General features: G+C 45.0%; 1 long non-coding RNA gene across 2 annotated transcripts; it reads right to left on the bottom strand.

Annotated features, from left to right (window-relative positions):
• Positions 1-218: 218 nt before the first annotated feature.
• LOC132769973 (uncharacterized) lies at positions 219-9,357 on the bottom strand. Of its 2 annotated transcripts, XR_010909690.1 has the most exons (3): positions 9,261-9,357; positions 2,527-2,808; positions 219-720 (listed from the first exon to the last, which is right to left on the bottom strand). It is a non-coding gene; the product is annotated as an uncharacterized lncRNA (long non-coding RNA). The 2 variants fall into 2 exon arrangements; XR_010909689.1 differs by lacking the exon at positions 219-720 and having other exon boundaries at positions 981-2,808.
• Between the last annotated feature and the right edge of the window lie 6,937 nt (positions 9,358-16,294).

Here is a 16,294-nt window from a genome sequence, read left to right as displayed (position 1 = left end):
CAGCAGGGAAACAAAAGGAAAGTACATAATGGTAGAGCTGCTGAGAAAACAAAATGAAGTTGGTTAAAAATAATTTAAATGGCTTAAACATACAAGTCAGTCAACTCAACAACACTAGGGGAGGTCAACTTCTATCCTCTCTAGACAATCTGTAATAATTAAGTGATCTATAATTGTCGGAACATAGACACTTTAAAGGGCCAGACTCAGAGTTAGTTCCAAAACAGAGTTTATTAAACAATGGGAAAAGACTCAAATACACTTAACTCAATGCCTCTGGTCAAAACTCAAAGGTAAAACTAGTCCTGCTTCAAAAAGGTTAACCAAAGTATAATGCAGATCATCCAGAGAAAAGAACTAGATTAAACAAAGTACTTCCAAAAGTCACACAAAACGGCACAGCATGCAGATGGTTAACAAAACAGAGAAGTCCAGGGTCGTAGCAAGCAGAATCCGAAGTAGCAAAGTTCCAAAGTCCACAGAAGCAGCATCGTAGTCAAGCCAGTCCAAGGTCAAGGAAGGGGAAAATCCACACTCACGAGAATCCAAGCTGAGTCGAGCGAAGTCCAGGGTTGTAGCAAGCAGAATCCGAAGTAGCGAAGTTCCAAAGTCCACAGAAGCAGCATCATAGTCAAGCCAGTCCAAGGTCAAGGAAGGGGGAAATCCACACTCACGAGAATCCAAGCTGAGTCGAAAGCACACACGAACAGGAGCAGCAACCTGCAGATCCCAAACCCAAAGCCGAACATGGAACAGGCAGCGACAAGTCCAGACAGTACTCAATGCACGAACGTAAACCAACACGTTGCCTTCTGCAAAGATTCACCATTTCTGAACCTACTTTTATCTTACACATCATCATCAGAAGATGAGCTGACCTCCACCCCATCATTATCCCTTGCAGCTGTTCTTGACTCCACACGTGAACTCCTACTCCCATCTCTCCACCTTCTCCATCTTCTGTCAAGACTTAGATCCCCCCTAGACTCAGATGTATTCCCCGATTGCCAGTCCTCATTACCAGAGAACCCTACAAATGTATCACTAGACATTGGCTCCGCACAAACAGCTTGTACCTCTTTTACCTTAGTCCAGTCCAATGTGTCATCCCCGTTTTCATCACTCCTTGACCCATCACCCCCAGAGAAACCCACAAATGATTCCTCATCTGTAGAAGCAGTAAGTATATCCTGGATCCACTTCCTCTGTTGCTCCTCATCAGGCTCCTGCTCCCGAGTAACACCTTTCCTTCCCTTAGACCAATCCATGATGTTTCCCTCCTCCTCTTCACTTGTTGATCCATCATCCCCAGAGAAACCCTCAAATGAGTCCTCGACTGTAGGAGCTGTGAGCATATCCTGGATCCTCTTCCTCTGCTGTTCCTTATCAAACTCTTGCTCTCAAATAACCCTTTTCCCCCTTCTAGCGCCCAAACCACTGTTTGCCACGTTACTCGCAGGCTCTACTACAACAGTAATGATGTAAATATAACCTAGCCACACCTTGAACTGAAAATAGACCATAGGTCAAGTGACTTCTCCCATCAAACCGACATCAACCCTACAAGGCCTCTTAAGATCAGCGTGCAACTGACAGCAATTAAGGGTGTGTTTTTTAAAACTTAAACAATATAGTGCATTCATTTTATGCTTTGTTCTTAGACTTCTTGCATAACTTTTTTTGCTGACATCTATCATCCCTCTAAATTCTTTTAAACTAAGGCAATTCTTTTCCTACATTTTTCTCTGTGACAGCTTTCATTTTAGGAATGATTAAGTATAATAATGATTATGAAAATCATTAATTTGCATTGGTAAAATCTAGGATGGTCCTTATATAAGAAATTTTATACTTGTGCCAAATGAGGAATCAAATACATTTAAATATTAATACATTTCTTACTGTGATAACCTGAAATGAAGCATGCAGTTATTAAAAACCTTTGTGTTACACCTTGAATCAAAAGTGTACTGTAATAATTAATGACTGGGCAAGCAGCTGTAGTAATACTATCTTCTCCAGATGGATTATGTTAATGCAATATGATCTGCCCTGTTGAAATATAGAATCAATTATTGAAATTAAAAAATATATCTTAAGAGATTATTTATTTCCTCTGGTCCAATTTCTCTATGATCAAGAAGGTTTGTTATATATGTCAATAAATATTAAATATTCAGCCCCAACTGTCCAAGTCTGAAAGTATTGTATATATTTTAATCACATTTTTTCTTCTCTGTTGATGCCAATGAAATTGTAACAGTGATAAACCTGGCAAATATTAATACTACAGTTTTAAGAGATACAGCCCCCTTCTACACTGCCATGTTGTTGTTGTTTATTTTTTCAGTCGTTTCTGACTCTTCGTGACCTCATGGACCAGTCCACACCAGAGCTCCCTGTCAGCCATCACCAGGCTCCATTGATAAACTTTGGTGGACACTCAAGAGTGCACATCCAGTCAATCCTTCTTGTCCCATTGTGCTTCTCATGTATGTTTTCAAATATTTAAGAGTTGAAAACTACCTTTCATTTGTAGCTGTTGACACTGGCAATGTTGCAGAAATCTGAAGAAGTTTCTTCACATTCAGAAAAAAAACTATCCATCACAGACAAGATATGCTTCCAGTGCATTTGATGGTTTTTCTGCAGGCGCAATCTTTTTCCTGTTTCTACGTCACAGATCAGATTCTTCCATCAGTGTTTCAGTATCTTGATGGAATTACTTGTAAAGTTCTGTGCACTTGTTCAAGTTGGATTTTAAATGGCCACAATCAATAGGGAGAAACTCTTGCAGTTCCTGAACCACTAAAAATAATAAAATAATGAAATAAAAAATAAATGAAACTACATAATAAAATCTATAACTGTGTTCAAATATCACAAAAAATGTTGATTAGAATAAAAGATACTGCATTTTGAAATATCTAAAAATCAAGATCAATGTTGTTGTTGTTCATTCGTTCAGTCGTCTCCGACTCCTCAAGATCAATGACCCATACATATTATCCATTTTTTAGAAACTACATTAAATATCTATAATCTGGTACCTGATTATTCAAAAATTACTTGATAGTTTAAGAGAAAATAAAGTATAAACTTTTAAAGCAAGCACAAGTTATCATGATTGTTATATACCTGTAAATATTGTATTTAAACTTAAGTTTTTTAAATTGAGTTTTTGGGGATTACAATCCCCCAAATGGATGAAGCTTGCCATAAAACAAAAGCACAGCCCTGAAAGACACTGCCAGGATATTCACCATAATGAATATAAGTAAGATAATGAGATTTATATTTAATCTGAGTCTGTGTATCTTACTGTATGACTGAGAGCGTGTGACTGCTTAACTTCTGTGCCTTTCAGGGAATTAACATATTTTCCGGCATATAAGACGATCTTTGAACCCAAGAAAATTGTCTCCAAAATGAGGAGTCATCTTATATGCCGGGTATTACAGGATTCCTTTGGTCTCTGCTTCGGGTGCCCTGCTCCTGTGGGTGGGCAAGCTGACCGCCTCCTTCGCCATCCCTGAGTGGCGCAGCCTGAGGGGGAGGAGGGAAGGAGGGGGAGGGAGGGGTTGGGAGGAGGAGCATGAGCCCGTGTTACCATGGAGACTATCTGGGGGGGGGTGGCCTGCTGGGCTGTCCCCGCTGCTGCCGGCCTGGTGCTGGCTCCACTATTGCCAACCTGGTGCTAGCTCCACCACCACTGGCCTGGTGCTGCCTCCACCTCAAGGCCTCTCTGAGACAGGGGAAGACCACATGGCCCCCTCCAGAATAGTCCCAGCCTGAGGCAACAACAGCCCAAAGGCATGAAGCTCAACATGAGGTCTGAACAAAATGGAGACCTTCAAATGAAGGCTTCCTAATATACAGGCAAATGCTATAAAGCTGATCACGAAGCCTAGAACAAGATAGATGCCTCCCAAAAAAATGGCAAGATTTAAAGCCTAACTTGAGGCCTGAAACAAGAGAGCCTCTCCCCAATATAATTGCAAGAGCTTAAAGCTTAACGTTAGGTCAAAGCTTAACTTCTAATACAAGACATGTAATAAAATGTAGGCCTCCGGATGTGATGACACAATTAATGAGTGGAATTTCCTGTGCCTTCCTGGAGCTGAGAGTGTGTGACTCCCTCCAGACAACAATTCATTAAGCATTACTTTAAAGCAGGGGTCAGGAACCTTCGGCCCTCCAGGTGTGGTGGACTTCAACTCCCACAATTCCTTGAGGCTCGGCATTCGCCCCAAAGGCTTACCTTGGCCTCAAGGAATTATGGGAGTTGAAGTCCACCACACCTGGAGGGCCGAAGGTTCCCCATGCCTGCTTTAAAGGAAGGAGTTGTCTGCAAACTTCCTATGTAGCCCAGCAATCATGACTTGAGGTCGAGAAAGTGTGATTCACCCAGACATTAATGTAATAAGAGTCTATTCTAAGGGGGTGGGATGGGGGGCAAATCTCTACTCCAAGGATGTACCTTTCTTGAAGCGCCAAAAGTATGATAGCTGGGACCCTATGCTAGTAGCCGGGAGCCTACACTGGTTGCGCAATGCGGGGCAGAATTAATGAAGGGAAGATGTGCGCAACACGGTGAGAAAGGGGGGGGGGGACAGAAAGGGGGGACACAACAAACAGCCAAGCATACTGCAAGTGAGGTAACGTTAGAGTTATTTACTGTTAAATGATAAACAATGGCTTACAAAAATGATAAACAGGGTAGAAATGTTTCCTCTCCCCCTTTCTGATGAACAATGTTCCTAGGACTCTGACACAGCTGCTCCACTCTCTCGTGCACCTCTTCCCTTCCTTAATTCAGAGCCGCGTTACACAATTAGCGTAGCGTTGGGTCCCAGCTATCATACTTTTGCCCTTGAAGCAACCCAAGAGGGGAACTCTGGTTAGTGCAACCACCCAGATCTCCAGCCCAGCTCTTATGCCCTGCTGGGAAATCCCTACCAATAAATGACAAGGGGAGAAAGCAAATTTGTTCCATTTTCCATGTGACCGTCCTTCAGATGTTTGAAGATGGTTGTCATATTACCTCTATTTTTTCCCCATACTCAATATAAGTATTCCTATAACAGATAATACATTGTATAGGAACCTGTTAGCCATACTGAAAGAAGGAGAATCAAGGAGGTCTATCTATGGCTTACTGTTTAGTGAGAAAATTCCACCTGGCCACTTTTGCTAGTTAGCTTATCATGGAGTACTGCTTATCTCCAAGTTAAGTGTGTGGGAGAGAGAGTGAATATATATGTGGTTGCTCAAGGACTTACAGCTCTCTACAGCTACACTCAACATGAGAGACTGACTGGAGAGTTGTACGTAGTTAAAATGGAAATTTGCTAAGGTGTGTAGGTTGTTTAGTGGTCCCAAGCTATGATTGTGTAATGGCAATGAAAGTGGGGTTTACCTTCCCTTGGCTATTGATGTGGCCAGGTTGCTGACATTGTTGGGTATTTTATGGTGACCCTATCATGTGGCTTTCTGGGCAAGATTTATTCAAAGGGGGTTGCCTTGACGTTCCTCTTAGGCTGAAAGAATATGACTTCTTCAAGATTACCCAGTGAGTCACGGCCCTTTCCTGCTTGCTCCCTGGGCTTCTCATTGCTGACCCTGTCCAACCACAATGCAAATAAGTGTCACCTCCTATAATTGGCCAGTATCTCTTTAGGTAGAACTGCCATGAGCATGATGGTCGCAAACAGGAGCAAAATGGTAATTTAAATTCTGTCCAAGAATCTACAAATCTATGAGATGTTATAAGATAATGTAGCATGTTCCATGTATTTATTTATTTATTTACTATATTTGTATACCGCCCTTCTCAGCCCGCAGGCGACTCAAGGTGATGTTCACTTGGTGGAGCCCTGTCAGAGTTACACGAGAGCACTTGTCCAAAGTTCATCAACCTTTCAGAGCTGCCCAAAGAATCATGATGATTCTTCTGGGTGGCTGTATACTCCCTATCACTATGGAGGGATATCTTGGTGCTGCTTCTTCTCAGTCTCTACTAGCTCAAAATGTTCTTCTAGAGATAAAATGATCATGCAGAAAGGCTTTTAAGGTATTGAAACTAGGAGACAACTGGCTCGATTATGTTTTGTTTCCACTAGATGGGGGTGTAGAGTTAGGAATAGCTTTTTACTTACATGAATGCTACAGAAGTACATTATATTAAAAATTATGTGGGAAATTGTTCTACATTGTTCATTATTTCCTAGGTTACACTCTTTAAAAACCTCAAGGGTTGCCACAAAGAGGAGGAATAGGCTTACTCTTTGCTGCTCAGAGGTCTAATGGATTTATGTTCAAGTAGATTTTGATTGAAAATCGAAAGTAACTTCTTGATAGTGGGAATAGTTTGACAATGGAATCAGTTGTCTTGGGAGGTAGTGAGTTTTTCCTTCTCTAGATATCTCAAAAAGAGGCTGGACATCTATCTGCTGGGGAAGCTTTAGCTGGGGATCCTACATTGAGTGAGCCTGACATCAATACCAGGAAAGATTCTGGAGCAGATCATTAAGGAGGCAGTCTACAATCACTTAGAAAGGAATGCTGTCATTACTAAAAGTCTACATGGATTTCTCAAAAACAAGTCATACCAGACTAATCGTATCTCTTTTTTGATAAAGTTACAAGCTTGGTAGATGCAGGGAATGCTGTAGATGTAGCATATTTTTATTTCAGTAAGGCCTTCAACATGGTCTCCCATGACCTTCTTGCAAACAAACTAGTCAAATGTGGACTAGGCAATGTTACTGTTAGGTGGATTCGTAATTGATTAAGTGACCAACCCAAAGGGTACTCACCAATGGTTCCTCTTCATCCTGGATTGAAGTGACTAGTGGAGTGCCGCAGAGTTCGGTCCTGGGCCCAGAACTGTTCAACATCTTTATTAATTACTTAGATGAAGGTTTAGAGGGCATGCTTGTCAAGTCTGCAGATGACACTAAATCAGGAGTAATAGCTAATACTACCAAAGATCGGAATTCTAAATTACTGTGTCCAATTATGGGAAACACAGTTCAAAAGAGATATTGACAAGGTGTCCAGAGAAGAGGGACTAAATGACCAAAGGTCTGGAGACTATGTCCTATGAGGGGTGTCTTATTAAAGAACTGGTTATGTTTAGCCTGCAGAAGAAAAGGCTGAGAGGAGACATGATAGCCATGTATAAATATGTGAAAGGGTGCCACAAGGAAGAGGGGGCAGGCTTGTTTTCAGCTGGCCTGGGAACTAGGACACGGAACAATAGGTTAAAATTACAGGAAAGGAGCTTCTACTTGAGCATTAAAAACTTCCTGACAGTAATAGCAGTGGAACTCTCTGCCTTGGAGTGTGGTGGAAGCTCCTTCCTTGGAAGCTTTTAAGCAGAGGCTGGATGGCCATCTGTCAGGGTACTTTGTGTTTTTCCTGCATGACAGCAGGTTGGATTGCATGCCTCATGTGGTCTCTTCCAACTCTATTATTCTATGATTCTATGATTTGATGGCCCATGGGGCCCCTTCCAAATCTAATCCTGTGATCATTCAGAAATGTCCAAGACCATAGGAAGAAACGAGAAACCAGAGACAACAAATGGAAGCTCCTTGTCATTTTGAGCTGAAGGTATACATTGTTCTCCTGCCAAGGAGTATCGTGGATAAGAAGTCAGGGAGGAGCTGAGGCATCCGCTCTCAATACGCTGCCACTTCAAAACGATGAATGTACTGTGCTCTCACAAGCTACTTAGTGTTCATCAACCAGAAAACAAGAGTGATGTGTAGAGTCACTGTAAAATAGCTGCCTTCAGGGTATGTGGGTGACATTTTACTGAGCTTTTCTAAAGATGATACACTAGGGACAAGGCAATCACCGAAGAACAGGGATGTATTTACACTAAACAGTTTGAGTGTTATTATTCCACGTAACTGCCGTGCTCCCATCCTGTGGAATCCTAGGGTTTGTGATGTGTTACTATTTTATTTCTTCATTCAAAGAATTTATGTATTGCCTCTCACAAAGAATCCCAAGGTGATAAACAAATAAAGAAACAATTAAAATAATACAGACAGATTAAAATACTCATTAAAAACTCCAAGTAGCAGACTAAAAACCATTTTAGAATCCAGTCTTAAAACAAAAAGCAATTTCAAGCACTGAATGCCTTGCAAAACAGTACTGTTTTGGCTGCTTGCAGAGAGCACACAAGAGAGGAGATTCCATCTGAACATGAGGAAGAACTTCCTGACTGTGAGAGCCGTTCAGCAGTGGAACTCTCTGCCCCGGAGTGTGGTGGAGGCTCCTTCTTTGGAAGCTTTTAAACGGGGGCTGGATGGCCATCTGTCAGGGGTGATTTGAATGCAATATTCCTGCTTCTTGGCAGGGGGTTGGACTGGATGGCCCATGAGGTCTCTTCCAACTCTTTGATTCTATGATTCTAAGATACGGGGCCAGCCTAACCTCCTTGGGTATGGAATCCCAGAGTACATCTACTTTGCAGTTTGACGCCCCCTTAATTGCCATGACTCAAAGCCATGGAATCATGGGAGCTGTAGTTTTACAAGGCCTTTAGCCTCCTCTGACAGAGTGCTGGTGCCTTACCAAACTATAAATACCAGGATTCCATAGCATTGAACCATCAACGGTTCAAAGGTTCAGCAGCAGGGCAACGGCTGCTGGGCCTCCCGGAGCCAGCCACAGCTCCACCAAAATTTAAGATCTGAAACACCCGCCTGACCGACGGAGACAGGGGGGCCTCTTCGAGCGAGGGAGCAGAAGCAGGAGGCGCCTTCTCCACTCCGTCGCCCTGCTGCTGGTGCTGAGCCTGCCGTAGCAACTGCGCCTGGGAGAGGCCTCCCGCGTTTCCCAGGAGGAGTTGCAGGCAGAGAGGACTCCTGCTTCTGAACCGTCGCCAGAGATTTGGCCCTCACCACATAGCCGTTTTGGGCCCGGGCCTCCTCCCTCCCTCCCTTCGTTCCCCCCAAGAGGTCTCCCAGAGGCCCTGCACCAAGCCCCGTCCGGCCTTCCGATGCAGCACGCCTCTCTTCCCTCTCTTTCACCCCCCCCCCCCCCCCGTAGCTCATGGGGCAGCCACAGTGCTCCGATCCTTCCTTCCCTTATCTTTTGTTTTTCCTCCCCTCCCCTTTCCTTCCTTCCTTCCTTCTTCTTCCCCTTATCCTGTCTTTCCTTCCTTCCTTCCTTCCTTTACTTTATCTTCTGTTCTTTCCTTCCTTCCTCCCTCCCTCCCTTCCCTTCCCCTTCTGTCCTACCTTTCCTTTCCATTCTTCCCTTCTTCACCTTATCTTCTGTCCTTCCTTTCCTTCTTTGTTCTCTTCTGCCTGTTCTTTCCTTCCCTCCCTTCTTCCCCTTCTGTTTCTCCTCCCTCCTACCCTTCCCCTTCCTTCCGTTTCCTTCTTCCCCTTATCTTCTGTCTTTCCCTCCCTTCTTTCCCCTTCTGTCCTACGTGGGGTGAAAGAGCCAAGCCCCCCCCCCCCCCCCACAAGCAACTCCCAAATGTCAAGGTCTTCCCCAAACTCCACCGTGTTCAAATTTTGTCATCTTTCTGTTGGTTCACAGTGTTCTCCAGATGTAAGTGGACTGCTATTATTATTGTTGTTCATATTCTTATTATTAACCTGAAGCTGGCTATCTCTCAGGAGTTGTTAGATTGTGCTTCTCCCATTTCCCAAAAGGGGCTGGTCTGGATGGCCCCTTCAGGTCTCTTCTATACTAGGATTCTTCTATTATTATTATTATTATTATTATTAGTAGTAGTAGTAGTAGTAGTAGTAGTATTATTAGTATTATACTGAGGCTGAATGGCCATCTCTCAGGAGTGGTTTGATTGTGCTTTTCCCTTATGCCAGAAGGGGCTGGACTAGATGGCTCTGTGCATAATGACTGCCTTAAAAACAAAAGAACCAATGAACGAAATCACACCAAATTTGGCAAAAAAATGTCTCACAACACAAGGAGTGACCATCACTCAAAAAATTATGATTTTGTCATTTGGGAGTTGTAACTGCTGGGATTTATAGGTCACCTATATTCAAAGAGCATTCTGGACTCCACCAACGATGGAATTGAACCACACTTGGCATACAGGAATCCCCTGACCATCAGAAAATATTGGAAAGGTTTGGTGGGCCATTGACCTTCAGTTTTGGAGTTGTAGTTCCACCTACATCCAGAGACCACTACAGACTCAAACAATGATGGATCTGGACCACACTTGGCACAAGCACTCAATACACAGAAATATGAACACAGATGGAGTTTGGGGAAAATAGACCTTGACATTTGGGAGTTTTCGTTACTGGGATTTATGGTTCACCTGCAATCAAATAGCATTCTGAACCCCACGAACGACAGAATCAGGGCAAACTTCCCACACAGAACCCCCATGACCAACAGAAAATACTTGAGGCCATCCAATCCAGCTCCCTTCATCAGGGCAAGAAAATGTAATCAGAGTCCTCCTCACAAAGACCCATCCAGCCATAGACATAGATAGATAGATAGATAGATAGATAGATAGATAGATAGATAGATATGATTCACACACAGAGATATAGTATCATAGATTTGAAACGGACCCTTAAAGAAGGACAACTATATGTTCCATGTTCCAGGGTGGGCAAATCAGGCACTCTCCACATCAACACTGACAAAGAAACAGCAAGAAATACTGTTTACCCACAAGCAGAAAGAAATTACATATATTAGAAACCAACACTTTCTCATTACTTTATTTGCCAGATCAACAGACTGGGCCACAGCAACATGTGGCAGGGGACAGCTAGTTAGATCATAAAATTAATTACAATTGTGGTGGAGGGATCTTTTTTTGGTTCTCTTCATGTGTTCTGAAATATTCTGGCTCATAGAGGTCATTGAATCAATCACTTCGCTGCTTCACTGAGCCCAATTCCCCTAAAGCCCTAGCCAATGATTTCAGTAGAATTGGTGTCATTCAGTGTGATAGCTTGCAGTGTCATCCCCATGGACCTCCTTCTGTACCGGACCAGACCACAATATTGCAAGAAAAATACCAAAACATTTGAGAAAATTGGCAGTTATTAAAAGACCAGCGATAAAAACAAGTGTGTGCCTATAACATATGCAGATGAAACTATATGATTCAAAGTATCATTGTAATGAGAGCTCTTTAGAAGTGAATTAGCTTTATAGGCATATTGACACATTACTTGCAAACTGGGTTGATAAAAATGTTTTATACATCTAACTAGAAATCTTTTAAAAATAAAAAAAATATATTTCTGGTGTGGTAACAGTAATTCAACATACATTTCTGGTAAAACACTACTACAAATTGTTTATAGGCAATCATTTTGGTATTATTTGCCTTGAAGATGACATATGAGTCACAGGACCAACTAGTTACCGCCTGATATTAAACTCCAATGTTAAACTCTGCTGATGTTAAAACTCACACATGTATATGGCTTCTATTCATAGTCAACTATCATTAGAGACTTCCTGTAAAAAAAACCCTGAACATTCTAAGTTCCTGATTATTTTGAACTCTTATAGGAGTACAAGATCTCAAGTCAAGCATACCTGCTCAAAGTACAGCATCATACATTTTAATTGCAACTGGCCAAATACCAGGTATTTTTGGGCCAAACGGAAGGCCTTATGTGAATGCCTGAGCGCATTTATCATTCAGGAAGTATTCAGAGGAAGCAGCATCCTGTCCCTATGAAAAATGCTGAAACCCGGATATGAATGCTTGAACATTAAGCCACTTCTTGTTTGCAGGAACTCCTCCAATGAATAAATTTAGTACAGGAGGTTCAAAAGGATTTTTGTCGTTGTTAACAAAAAGAACTCAGTTGAGCATTTCATTTTCTCTGCTCCAAGAACACTTCATTACATGTAAGAAAAATGGTAGCAAAAACAGCTATGTCTGTGACTGAGTTAAGGATGCAAGAAAGATGTAACAAATAAGCAGATGTCTTCCAGCCCTATAGAGCAAAATCATAATGGAAAGAGCTGGTACCCAAAATGATAAATGATTTAAGTGAGGTAGCTATTGTTATCCATGAGGTCCCCCACCCCCCTGTTGGTACTATCCCTGTTGCTACTGACTAGCGGAAGGGTCAGGGGAGGAGGCGGGCTGGAGCCTGTGGACAAAAATGGGGCGGGGAAGGGGGAGGAAGGGGAGCAAGGGTGTTGGCAGGGACCAACAAATCAAACAACTGATGAAGCAGGAAATAAGACCTTGATATTAGATCGCGGCATGGAGGGGGGGAGGTGTTCCACTAGCCGAGGGGCCCCCATAGAGGTCGTGGTGGGGAGGAGGAGATGCGGAAAAAGGAGACCTCGAATTTGGCCTAATTCGGACCGTTTATCTACATTAACAATTCCCAACCGGTCTCCTAAGGTAAATTGGTGTAACCAGGTGAGCGGGCCCTCGGGATTGAAGGTGGTGCTGCTGAACGCCAGATCTGTCAACGGAAAAACGACCTGGATCCAGGACCTAATCCTGGAGGAGCGGGCAGATCTGGCGTGCATTACGGAGACCTGGTTGGATGAAGCTGGAGGCGTAAATCTGACCCAGCTTTGTCCTCCAGGCTTCTCCGTACAGCACCAACTGAGATCCGGAGGACGGGGAGGCGGGGTCGCAGTGGTCTATAGAGATTCCATCCGTCTGACCAGGAGCCCCATCCCGCAGACCACAAATTTTGAATGCGTCCACCTGAGGGTGGGTGACCGGGACAGAATAGGGATTCTGTTAGTGTACCGTCCACCTCGCTGCACTACAGTCTCCCTACCTGAGCTAGCGGGGGTGGTCTCGAGCCTGGCGTTGGAGTCTCAACGGCTTCTTGTGCTGGGGGACTTCAACATCCATGCCGAGGCGACCCTCACAGGAGCGGCTCAGGACTTCATGTCCGCCATGGCAACCATGGGGCTGTCCCAACGAATAACTGGCCCCACCCACTGTGCTGGACATACATTGGACTTGGTTTTCTGCCAGGGATGGGAGCAGGGTGGCGGGGTGGAGGAGTTGTTCATCTCTCCGTTGCCATGGACCGACCACTTCCTGATCAGATTTAGGCTCACTGCGCCCCCTAACCTCCGCAAAGGTGGAGGACCCATTAAGATGGTCCGCCCCAGGAGGCTTATGGATCCGAATGGATTCCTGATGGCTCTTGGGGACTTTCCCGCTACCTCGGCAGGTGATCATGTCGAGGCCTTGGTCGCTCTCTGGAATGGGGAGATGACCAGGGCAATTGACATGATCGCTCCGGAACGTCCCCTCTCAAGTAACCGAGCTAAACCAGCTCCTTGGTTCACTGAGGAGCTGGCAGCGATGAAGCGAAGGAAGAGGGAACTAGAGAGCGTGTGGCGCTCGGACCCAAGCGAGCCAAACCGAGCACGGTTTGTGTCCTTTCTAAGGGCATATGCCGCGGCAATAAAAGCCGCAAAGAAAACTTTCTTTGCGGCCACTATTGCGTCTGCAAAAAACCGTCCGGCGGAGTTGTTTCGGATTGTCAGAGGTCTTTTGACTCCCGCCACCTCAGGCGGGAGCCCTGACAATTCGGCCACGCGCTGTGAAGCATTTGCTCGGTTCTTTGCAGACAAAGTCGCTTTGATCCGTTCTGGGCTGGACACCATATTAAATGCAGTCTCTGTGGATGTGACACGAGCACCTGCTTGTCCTGTTTTGATGGATTCTTTTCAGCTTGTGAAGCCCGAGGATGTGGACAAGATACTTGGAGGAATGAGGCCCACCACGTCCATCCTAGACCCCTGCCCATCCTGGCTTCTGAAGGAGGCCAGAGGGGGATTGGCTGAGTGGGTAACGGTGGTGGTTAATGCCTCCCTTCGGGAAGGCAAGATTCCAGCGAGCCTAAAACAGGCTATTATAAAGCCGCTGTTGAAAAAACCATCACTGGACCCCACTAAATTTGACAACTTTCGGCCTGTTTCCAATCTTCCCTTCTTGGGCAAAGTCATGGAAAGCGTGGTGGCCTCACAACTCCAGGTATTCTTGAGAGACACGGATTATCTGGATCCGGCACAGTCTGGTTTCAGACCGGGACATGGTACCGAGACGGTCTTGGTCGCCTTAGTGGATGATCTGCGCCGGGAGCTAGACAGGGGGAGTGTGTCCCTGTTGGTGCTCCTGGACCTCTCAGCGGCCTTCGATACCGTCGACCACGGTATCCTTCTGGGGCGCCTTGCGGAAATGGGTCTTGGGGGCACTGCTTTGCGGTGGCTCCAGTCATTTCTGGAGGGTCGTACCCAGAAGGTGTTATTGGGGGACTCCTGTTCAACCCCACAGCCTTTGACCTGTGGGGTTCCACAGGGCTCTATATTGTCCCCCATGCTGTTTAATATCTACATGAAGCCGCTGGGTGAGATCATCCGGAGTTTCGGGGTGCGGTGTCATCTGTACGCAGATGATGTCTAGCTCTGTCACTCCTTTCCACCTGCTACTAAGGAGGCTGTCGAAGTCCTGAACCGGTGCCTGGCCGCTGTAATGGTCTGGATGAGGGCGAACAAACTGAAATTAAATCCAGACAAGACAGAGGTACTCCTGGTCAGTCGCAAGGCCGAGCAGGGTATAGGGTTACAGCCTGTGCTGGATGGGGTCGCACTCCCCTTGAAGGCGCAGGTTCGCAGCTTGGGTGTGATCCTGGATTCATCGTTGAGCCTGGATCCCCAGGTTTCAGCGGTGACCAGGGGAGCATTTGCACAGCTTCGGCTTGTGCGCCAGCTGCGCCCGTACCTTGGGAAGTCTGACTTGGCCACGGTGGTACACGCTCTGGTCACATCCCGTCTTGACTACTGTAACGCTCTCTACGTGGGGCTGCCCTTAAAGACGGCCCGGAAGCTTCAGCTCGTCCAGCGCGCGGCAGCCATGTTGTTAACAGGAGCAGGACGCAGGGAGCACACAACGCCCTTGTTGTTCCAGCTCCACTGGCTGCCGATTTGCTACCGGGCCCAATTTAAGGTGCTGGTGTTATCCTACAAAGCCCTAAACGGTTCCGGCCCAAAATACCTCACGGACCGCATCTCGGCCTACGAGCCCACGAGGACCTTGAGATCATCTGGGGAGGCCCTTCTCTCGATCCCGCCTGCCTCACAGGCACGTCTGGCGGGGACGAGAGAGAGGGCCTTCTCGGTGGTGGCCCCCCGGCTGTGGAACTCCCTCCCTGCTGACATCAGACAGGTGCCCTCCCTCATGGCCTTTCGTAAGGGCCTGAAGACGTGGCTCTTCGAGCAGGCTTTCAACTGAGTGCTATGTTACTGGAAATGACAACCGGAATGAATTTATGACTACGAGATTGATTATGATTCCATAATATGACGCAGCGGATTTTTAGTGTAATTTAAATGTTGTGTATTAGTGATGTTAGTTTGTTGTCCTGATTGCTTTGTAAAGTGTCTTTTTTGTATTGTACACCGCCACGAGTCGCCCTAGGGCTGAGAGTGGCGGTTAATAAATGCAAGAAATAAATAAATAAATAAATAATAGACATAACTACAGTTAAATACTGTAGATGGTGACAAAGTTAATACCAGTGGAGAAAGGCAGAATTACCATTCTCCGCTGTTAAAGGCTAGAGACTTAGGCCGCTTCCACACTATCTGTGTAAAGTCAGTATATTTAATGTACAAGTTTAAAATGTCCATGCTGCTAGCTGTGAAAGAGTTAAGTTGTGGAGCATTATGAAGCATGTGTGGAACAGACAAGGAAGATGTTGCAATAGACTAGGAGGCTGGACACTGAATCAACCAGGTGTTAACAGTGGGGTATAAATATAGCAGACACCATTTGTTTTTGCTCTTGGCTCTTCTCCCCTTGCATCTGACCATACTAACGAGTAAGTGTTAATGCAATGAATGAAATGTAAATAAAGACAAGAGCCGCTACTAAAGCAGAAACAACTTTGGCTGAAGTCAGTTAATTGGATGGTAAGCAAGTTGGCCAGCAAATTGCACTGATACACACTACTCTGCATCCCAGGATCTGATCCCAGATCATCTGTTTTGAACTGTATTATTTGAGTCTCCACTGCCAGATAATCTGGAATAAGAAATCTGAGATCAGATCCTGGGATATAGGGACAGTGTGGAAGGGGCCCTTAGAAGGCATACATTCCTGGAGACAGGCTCAGGAGTACATAACGTACTGTTCTTTCTATGGCCATTCATCACTAGTGCCCTCATTTACCATTTTTAAGTCTGCCCACCCCACTCCCAGTGCTACCCAAATCCAGAGGAAATCCTAGTATTCAGGGGAGCACCACTGAAACTCTCGCACATCCTG

The sequence above is a fragment of the Anolis sagrei genome, chromosome 3, assembly GCF_037176765.1.
Source record: "Anolis sagrei isolate rAnoSag1 chromosome 3, rAnoSag1.mat, whole genome shotgun sequence".
Lineage (NCBI taxonomy): Eukaryota > Metazoa > Chordata > Lepidosauria > Squamata > Dactyloidae > Anolis > Anolis sagrei.
Note: the sequence above shows the minus strand (reverse complement) of the source record. Positions and strands in the feature narration are given on the sequence as shown.